The sequence below is a fragment of the Dipodomys merriami genome, unplaced genomic scaffold (genome assembly GCF_024711535.1).
Source record: "Dipodomys merriami isolate MVZ:Mamm:240054 unplaced genomic scaffold, mDipMer1.0.p SCAF_1888, whole genome shotgun sequence".
In the NCBI taxonomy this organism is placed as follows: Eukaryota; Metazoa; Chordata; class Mammalia; order Rodentia; family Heteromyidae; genus Dipodomys; species Dipodomys merriami.
The window spans coordinates 64,969-75,796 of NW_027203257.1; positions in this window are offsets into that span (position 1 = coordinate 64,969).

A 10,828-nucleotide genomic window follows, 5' to 3' on the forward strand; every position below is an offset into this window, starting at 1 on the left:
CTCAGGTATGGAATCTTCTGAATTTAAAAATGAGTAGTTACTAGTCATTGGAATGTTGAAGAACACATACATTCTGTCTTCTTAACAACTTATTTACTTTAAAAAGTTATAAATTTCCATAGAATTAAACTGTTTTCCCTTTTAGTATGAGAATGGACTATATTTATTCTTTTTTCAAAATATTGGTAAGTATATTGTGAAAATATTGTCTAGTCGGATAGCATTCAAGTTGATGGTCCTCCGATTAAAAATGGATAGTTAATTCAAATTAGACGCCAAAGAGTATTGTTTTTTTTGACTAATCTGTAGTCAACAAGAAAGTTTAAAAATGCCTTAGAATGTGTTCCTAACCACCAGTTTTATAAATGGCTTTGTACAGTGGTTTGTGATTACTTTATTTTACATGGGATAATATTTTCTACTACTATAAGTTTTGGCAAAAGAAAACTAAAAATTTACTACTGTAGAGGAATATGATAAAAATAGAAGACAGTTTTATGTTTGTCAAATCTGATGAGTACCCATATTCAAGACTTAAAATCATATTTCTTACTATGCTATACAGATAGGGAAAACATAAAACACCATATGATAAGGCAACAATTCATGACTTTTTAAAATGTACTTATTATGTGATGAAATTTACTTTATTAGCTAATGTTTTGGTTTGAAATATGGGAGGCTGATCTAGTTAACAAATTTTCGAAGGCACCTACTGAAAGGCACAAATGGAGGGGGGTACTATTTCTACACTTTAATGAATGGTTGAACCTGTTTGGCATTAGTGCAGTGTAAATAAATCAACTCTATTGTAACTTGCTCCTTACACATGAAAAACCTGTAACATCACTAAATATCATCTACTTGTAAAGTGTTATTTTGGCAAATGTGATTTTAAAAAGTTTATTTGAAAAAGAATATACTTTCAGGAGATTCCATGTAGGTTATCATTTGCTTGAGAATGACAACATTTTATACTACAGAACCAAGTTTTACTGAAGTACCAGTGTTTTGAAGCACTAAGGATCTTCTCAATTAATGTTTTCCTGAATTATATTTGACCTCTATGTCAAGTATTCCTAGCATTGGTAGACAATTATGAATCTATCGTTCCAGGAACTATTTTTTGGCCTGATGATGTTGGACTGAAATCATTTATTAATCATTAGGAGAAGGGTATTACAAATAATCTTGTGACATTTGTGGTCTTGTTCACTCATATGGGATGGTCATCTGAAAATTGAAAGCTTGAATTACTGTACTTTCACATTTTGTGATTTCATCTTGCATTTTAGGTTGCCTTGCATTTCCCAAATTGCTTACTGCTAATTCCTGCATTTCAAGGAATTGGGGCCCTGAAATATAGGAAATGAGAAATTGAGATGGGTCTTCAATTACTTTCTGCTGGCATGTTGCATGGGCCTAGGTGAGAACTCTTGCCCTAGTTATGTGATGATGCGGATAACTGGGACCTGGGATCCTAGGACCCGTGGATCCTGTAGAAGAATAATAGCTTTTATATATCATATCAATAAAATTTGAGTATAATCAGTAGGAATGCTTCAGAAATATGGAGAAAATCAGTTTGGGACAAGCGAGTTAAAACAATAAACATGAGCAGAGTAAAATCCCTTATAGATTAGAGGAAAACAACATTGTTTTTGTTTTTTTTTTACCATGTGAATTCAGAAACCAAGAACACTTAGAAGGTATCACAAGTTTATACCGAAAACATTGCATTGATACTTTTTATATTCTAATATATATTCTAATCCTGATTATTTATATTCCAATCTATTTATTGGAATAAATATCAATTAATTTGTCAAATTATCAATTAATTCTAGTAAAATTCACTGTGTGAAATATAAAATCAGCACATATAAATATAAAATATATAATTATATATAATATGTGAAAATGTTTTGCATTGTTCTGTTGTGGTTATGGTATCAAAGGCAACTGTTTGAAAGTATTATTCCATTACCTCTACCTCAGTGTTTGGTAGAATTAGAACTAAAGCATTACCATTCAGAGATGTACAGCCTAGAGACAAGAGGAAACACTGTGATTAAAACATTACCAAATTAAGGCCTAATAACGAGGAGAAACATATGGACTTCTCCTGGAACTATGGAATATATTTGGTGATAGAAAATCAGTGGTGTAAGTTCCTGCCTGGTTGGATGGTAGACAGGCCAGGGCATTAGGGAATCATGCATATGAATAATTTTTCACCTTCTTGGCTTTAGCTACTTTTGAAAAAGTAGGGTGTAATAAACAATTATATTTTGAAAAAAGACCTTCTAGTCTGAACATTTCTGTCTGAACTGTTCGTCTCTCTATGATCCCTTGTAACTAAGATTAGTTTTGCTCCAGAAAGACAATCTATGCTATCAGGGTAAGATATTCTGGTTGGTCTGTTCCTACATGGAGCAAGGGTAAAGGGTCAGGGAGACATTTGTGCCAGTAAGCCTTTATTTGGGAAATTTTATGCTGCTGAAGTTTAGAAGTAGCTCTTAAGTAAGGCTTACTTTGAATGCATTAGCTCCACAAAGCTAAATCAGTTGATAAATAAGTATTTGAAAAGCCATCACCTTTGGACCTAGCTATAAAGGCTTCAAAGTATGATCAAATTTCAAATGAAAAAGACTTAAAATAATCATTGACAAAAATTGCAAATGTGAGCAATCGAAGAAACAATGTTTTTTCCACCATACACAGAATTTTACAGAAATAAGATGAATAGAAATTTTGGGAACAATAAGGTTTCCTTGTTACAAATAGGCAACCAAGGATATATGCCTGTCTTAAGATTGCATCATTAACTATTTAAATTTACAGGATACTACATGCTTCAGCAGCACGTCTACCCAAATTACAATACAGAGTTTTAAATGGTTCTTGTACAAGGATAATATGAAAATTTGTGAAGTATTCCATATTTTTCATTCTTCAGATGCAAGAAATTAAACAGTAATTTAAAAATTGAGTACAAATATACAAGTGTAATAATACATGTAATTAATAGAAATAAATGTTAGTTTGACATCAATGTATTCAATCTTCACCTTTTTAGAAAGGCCTTTACATAGCATAACTTTTATAAAACTTTGAAATATGATAACATTGTCATTTTATCCCAAAGAAAGAAAATTCTATAAGGACCTAGGAATTAAAGGAATCTTAAACTGTTTCTATATGGAATGCAATCTGAAAGGCCACATTTATTAATGAACCTATATATTGTAAAACAATGTTGAATTCAAAGTATTGTATCTAGGAGAGAATGAAATAGATTATGGACATTATACAAACAGAATACTAAATATTTTAAAATACACTGTTTCAGAAAAGCACCAGAATTATCTTTAGTTTCTGTACTACTAATTTCAACAGATAACTTAAAATTATTTCTGATTAAAAAATCACAAAAATCATTATAGGTGTATAAAAACAACTCAAATATATTTTTATATCAAAGTCAGGCAGTTCACTTGGAAGAATACCATGGAATCCATGAATTTTTAAAGTAAGATATTGCTGCTGTATTGTAAAAATATTTTGTATGGACACCTAGGATGGACTGGCAATTTTGAAATTTAAGAAACTTACCCAAACCATTAGGATTTAGGAGAACAATTTCTACAGCCTTCTACAACTTCAAAGAGGTAGTGATACATAATTATTCTTTTGGCAATATCAAATGCAGTTTCTTCCAAGTTGTGCTTCAGACCTGGTTTTATATAATGGTTCAACAGAAGGAGATCTAGCATAACTTTGCTATTTCTATTCTCAGCAGAAAGATGCAAGGGGCTCAAGAAGCCTTTAGTTTGGCCATTTGTATCTGCATCATGATGAAATAAAGAAGCCACTCTGGTATTATTCCATGTATAAGTACTGTGCAGGGTTGTCCAGATATTCACGATTATTGCATGAATATCTACCTTGAGCCACCAACTCATGGACAATATCTAAGTGCCCACTGTAGGCTTCTCGATGAAGAGGGGTATATTCATCATTATCCCTAGCATTCACATGAGTGGCCTTTTTGGAAAGTAGTCTCTACACTGTAGTAAGGCGATTATTTTCGGCAGACCAAAGAAGAAATTTACATGAATCCTTCTCCATTTTTCTTTTGCAATTGATACCATTTCTTACTTTTTCATCTTGTTCCTCATCTTCATCAGAATTGCCTAGCCAGAGATTTTGAGTGCCAGTGAGAATGAGGTGTCCATGTATTTCTCCAATAGTTCACATTGGATGAACTGATCAGAAAAATCCAGTAAATTTTCTGCATCTGTTTTTTTCACTATTATTTATTTTCTCCTTTTTAATTTTTACTATTCTAAATTATTCTAACTGGAGAGTAGGGAATTGGTAGAGAGCAGAGGAAAGATTTTCCTCCGTATTCAAAGGTACAGACTGAAAATGAGGACCAGTGGTGTCTTCATGTGCAGCTTATTCTAGGAATGAGAAAATAGGAAATAATGCTTTCTATGTAAATGAATTGGGAAATGGCAGAGCAGAAAATGAAATGATGCAACCAAAAATATAAAAGCAAAATAAATTAGGATAATTATGGAACAATCATATTACCTATGAGAACCATGAAAGGGAGAGAGGAAGAGAGAGACAGATGTGAAATGATCTAGCTAACTACAAAATCCATCCCTCTGATCAATTTATAAAGCAAATAATTTAATTTTTTAAAAGAGATGGAAATAGAATTTAAGATCAGATGTCTCCATTGTTTTTAATTATATTTTATTATCTTAAATACTTGGACAATGGAATTTCCATTCAACATATCAGTATTTTTTTAAGTATAATGGATCTTTATATAACTTTTCCTCACCCTTCCAAACCTCACCCCACTTTAATTTTTTCTAGTTTCATACTATCTGCATTGAATATTACACCTTCACTCTCTTCCTCCATAACTCTCTTTATTCCTTCCTTTTGACTTCCCCTCACATCTTCCAAGTGATAGTTTCCTGATATATATTTTGTTGGATTAAAACTTCAATTTTATAAGAAATTACACCTTTGAAATACTCCTCTGCAAATAGCACGCTTTGGTTAATATATTTGTGTAAACCTGTATAAAGTTCTAGCTTCCAAATATGAGACAAAACATGGATTCTTTGTGTGTCTGGCTTAGTGCACTTAGTGACTTAGTTCACTTAATATATTTTTAGATCTATCCATTTCGTTGCAAATAATGTAACAGTCTTCAGAATGGATGGATGCAATCAATTGTGTATATGTGCCACACTTTCTCTAACCATCACTCGGCCAAAGGGTATCTGGGTTGTTTCCGTAACTTGGCTATGGTGAATAGTGCAGCAGTGAACATGGTTGTGAAAGTGATTTTATTGTAATCTTTTGGTAGAATTCATCACTACCTTTATGGGAGCAATCCTCTAGCCAGTTTTCCAGAATAAGAACATCCCTCCCTTCATCTTCATCACAATGTATTGCAAGTCCTCAAAAACACACTTCCCCCTACAGGTCTAAATAAGCTAAAACCACATTGTTCCCATATTTTTTCAATACATTATTTCATAATTGTACATATAATTTAGTGAGAACCATCTATGTACTTTCCTAATGTGGGAATGAGGGACATCACAGAGTAAAAGTAAGAAGTATGCAATTAAATTAGCTATTATCACATTTAATATAATTTTCAGCTCCAATTCATAGCCTCACATAATATTATTTTAATCTTTATTTGATTACTTCATCTAACCTGTAAATTATAACAGGTGAGTTAAAAGCAAAGGCAAAAATTGTGGTTTGATTTTGACACTCATGTGTGAGGTTGCACAACATGGGCAAACAGATGGATTGGAATTAATAGCTCTTATCCATTTTGTTAACGTACAGATAATTTTCCCAAACTGATTTTTGCAATTCGAATTCCATTCAACAACAAGAAACATGTGGTTATTTCCTTTGTTTTGCTCCTTATTAACTTTTGTCTCCATTTTATTTTATAATGGATGATTTCATAAACCTACTGTAGATACAAAAATATGTTAAGATATTTCTATCTGTATGCATTGTTATATACATACACACATATATTACACAGGTTATAATGATAATGAATAACTTCAGTAACTGTATAGTTTACTAAATTATTAAAACTATCGATGGCTCATGCCTGGCATCCTGGTTACTTGGGAGGCTGAGATCTGATGATCATGGTTTGAAGTCATCCTGGGCAGTAATGTCCAGGAGCCTCTTATCACCAAACAATCAACAGAAAATCAGAATTGGAACTGTGGCTCAAAGTAGTAGAGTGGTAGCCTTGAGAGAAAAATTTCAGGGACATCATCAAGGCTCTTAGTTCAAGAAGTACAAACTACCCAAATAAAATCTATTTAATTTACACCTGTGTAAGTAAAGAATGTCCATCACCCAAATGCACAACCATGCTCATTTGCAAGGTAACTTTTTTTTCTGAACTACCAGAAAATATTTTCACTTAAATTGAAAGCATTGCACCATGGGTTCATTCTATCTCTCTCATGCATTTTCCACTCAAATATTCAAATCTTACAATTATTCCAATTATTTAAAATCATAGCTTTTTACTTTAATGCCCATAATATTACAGTTTGAATTGAGTGTCTTGTGCCCCATAAATGGGTGTTCTGACCACTTTGTCATGTCTCCAGCCCTAAATTATCTTGATTATTTTTCATATACTTGTATATGATCTTGAGCTCAGTCCACATTATGTTATTCTTCCTGGAATTTAGAATATCAGGTGCATGGCATTGTGTACACATCTTTGTCCAGTCTGGGCTTTCACCTCTATCCTCACAAGAGTAGACTCCCATGTAGTCAGGATTTTCATAAGCTTGTCATAGCTGATTTTTTTAAGTCTTTGCATTTCCTGCAGGTTCTTCAGTACTTAATTAATTTGTTTTCTTGGGTTGTTTTGTTTCATTTGAATGTATGTGTCGAGTTGTTCCTCACTTTTCCTTTTGTTTCTTTCAATCAAGTTCATACCTAAAGATCTGAGGAACCAATTCTTCTTTTTCACGATAGTCAAGGTGAACATGATTCATTCCAAAGCAATTTCAGTAATATTTAAACACCTTCATATCTATGAATGGTATATAAATGATAAGTGCTGCAAAGGGTCTTTTTATTTTCACAGCAGTCTTTGTCATACACAGACAGATCATGAAATATAAGAAGATATTAAAACTACAGATGCTAGCAAGGAGAAGAAAACCTATTATTAATTGTTTGAAAGAGGCTTCCCGTCTAGTGAAAGAAATACCTTGCTTGATGCAGGATTTCACAAAATTATATTGCTTGGACCAAGCTAAACAATCATCTAATTCTACAGAATTGAGGGAGATAAATCGAACTTCTGAATAATTTACATTTGGTTCAAATAAAAGCATGCTTCCAAAAAGAGAGTTCACTTTAGAGAAACATGATGAGTTGTATGTAAGTAGGTGCTTAGCTGATTTTGTTAATTTGTAAACTAATACAGGGAAATAGATTACAACACCGTAAAAAAAGAACTTTGCATGAAATACTCATTTGTGTGTGTGTGTGTGTGTGTGTGTGTGTGTTAGAGAGAGAGTGTGTGTGTACACATGCATGCGTATACATGCACGTGCATTTGCAAGTGCTCATTCATTCATTCATCATTCCTGAGGCTTGAAACTGACTGGGCACTCTCCTTAATCTTCTGTGACCAAGGATAGTGGTTTACCACTAGAGCCATTGTTCCACTTCTGTTTTTTTTTTTTTTTGGAGATAATCACATTTATTTTCATGATTGGACTGGCTTTGAATAGTGGTCTTCATATCTCAGCCTCCTGAGTAGCTAGCTAAGCTTATTCAGCCTCTAAGTAGCTAGTTAAAATTGGGCCGGTCCTTTATGTTTCACTGATCTTTTATTCTTGTCCTGTGGTTTTCACATGACTAAGTCATATATATGTGTAGTTGCTTTAAAAAAATAGTCTTACTGCGTGGCACCAGGGACTCCCATCTGACCTCTTAATTATTGAGGAGGCTTGAGAACAGAACCCAGGCCAAAAGTTTAGTGGACTTCCTTCTCTATTTATTGCTGGGTGCATTGGATTATTTCCACCATCCTGCACTATCTACAGAATAAAATTGGAAGGACTACAGAATCCAGGCCAACCAAGGTAGGAATCTAGACAAGTTGGTGTGCAACTCTTATGCCATTGATAATGGGAAGGCTAAAAAGACAGATCAGGAGCAAGTTCTTGTGGAAAGGGAACCCTTATCCTAAAATTAACCACTGATATGACACCAATTTAACAAAAATAATACCCCAAGTTGAACACAATTTCCCACAACCAAAATAAGTATAAACATTAACATCCAAAACTTAGTACAATCTGCTCTTTGTTCTAATATCAGCTTCATCTCAGTTTCATATGATGTGACAGAATAGTTTCTTCATTAAACTTACTATATATTTTAAAAGACCTAGAAAATTCCTTCTCACTTATAAAGTGCAAACTAATGGCAAATTGCCTCATTTCTTACATATTTGATTACCACTATAAATTCATCTTTTGATTATTATTAATAGTAATATATTCTGATTTATTACTTTACTTTGTAACATTTTTAAACTTTTGGCTTCTCTGCTGAAGTTGAAGTATTTAAATAGTATCATCAAATTATATTACTTGGGTAATTAGGGCAGTTTTCTAAAAAGTTTTTAACCAATGGCTTCTAGTAATTCTGGTGGGGTTTTTTTGTTTTTGTTATTTTTTGGGGGGGTCCAGTCGTGGAACCTGAACTCTGGGACTTGGCCCTGTCCCTCAAGGCTAGCTCAAGGCTAGCATTCGACCACTTGAGCCACAGCGGCACTTCCGGCTTTTTTTCTGTTTATGTGATGCTGAGGAATCAAACCCAGGGCCTCAAGCATGCAAGGCAAGCACACAACCACTGAGCCAACTTCCTAGCTCCCTACGAATTCTTAATTGGTATATTGATTAGTTTATTTTTAATTTCAATTTAATTCTACTGTAAAGGTAATGTACAGAGGGGATACAGTAACATAAGTAAGATAATGAGTACATTTATGATGGAAGGAACATTGTTATCTCTTCCATTGAATTTTTGCACACTCAAAAAAAACTACTGATGTTTTTCCTGTCGCTATTGACAAATGGGTATATTTCTTTCTTTGTTTATGCATTTTTTTATTAAAACCTTGATATACAGAGGGTTTACAGTTACTTAAGTCAACTAAAGAGAACACTTCATTTTATTTTCTAAATTTCAAATTTTGAACTTATTTTGTTTGGTTTCTTTAGGGTAATTCTTTTTTCAGAGTTGTAGGATTTGTTAATTTAGTTTTGTATAATTTTAACACATGTAAATTATTCAGATATATATTTTGCTTTCAAAATAGTTAACATGTGAATATGTAAAAATTATTTTCTTAAATTTTATATGGTTTGTGAATTTAAATAAATGTGTTTTCTTATAGTTCTAAACATATTTGTCCATGTAACAAATACTGTATTTTCAAGAAGCACATACTTTATTTAAAAAGGCTTTATTACCTGGTCACATTTTGGAAATATTTGTACTTGAATTAAAAAAAATGTTTGAGCTAGGCATAGTGATTTGTGGTTTCCATTTTCTAACTATTGTGGGAAGTGTAAATAGGGTTTGTAATTCGGAGAGACTGAGAAACTATGAGACCTTATCATAAAATTTCCAGAGTGAAATGATTAGAGATATAGCCATCCCTAGCAAGATATAGAGCACCTGGTTATCATATTATAAATCTTGAGTTAAAACACTAGTAACATCAATCTTTTGTCAAAATAAAAGGACACATATTTCAAAATGTTCATTACTTAAAAATTTTTTTAAAAATTTCTCATGTCTTTTATTTCTTAATTTTCAATTTACTTAATATATAAGAATCCACTCCCAAATTATTCAAGCTAATTCAAAACTTTGGCAAATTACCAGGGTATAAAATTAAACCCCCAAAATCAATGGCTTTTCTGTATCCCAACAATGAGAAAAGTGTGGCTGAAATTAGGAAAGCAACTCCATTTGTGATAGCCCCACAAAAACTAAAATACCTAGGAATTAGCTTAACCAAAGAAGTGAAGGACCTCTATGATGAAAACTTTAAAAACTTGAAAAAGGAAATCAAAACAGAACTTAGAAAGTGGCAAAACCTCCCATGCTCCTGGATTGGAAAGATTAACATCGTGAAAATGGCAATACTTCCCAAAGCTATCTACAAATTCAATGCGATACGTATCAAAATTCCAACCTCATTCTTCAAGGAAATAGAAGAGGCAATCAAAAAATTCATATGGAACAATAAAAGACCCCGAATAGCAAAAACGCTCCGCAACGGAAAGAACACACCTGGAGGAATAACAATACCAAATTTCAAACTCTAATATAAAGCCATAGAAAAAAAAACAGTTCTTTACTGGCACAAGAACAGACCTCAGGACCAATGGAATAGCATTGAAAACCCAGTAATGAAACTACAGACCTATAGCCATCTAATCTTAAATAAGGGAGCTTATAAAATAGAATGGAAGAAAGAGAGCCTCTTCAGTAAATGTTGCTGGAAAAATAGGTTAAGTACTTGTAGAAAACTAAAGCTAGATCCATATATATCACCTTGAAGCAGAATCAACTCCAAATGGATCAAAGACCTGGAGTCAAAGCAGACACTCTGAAAACATTACAGGATGGAATAGGAGAAACTCTAGGTCTCCTTGGCGCAGGCCAAAATTTTCTTAATAGAGACCTGGAAACACAACAAATCAAA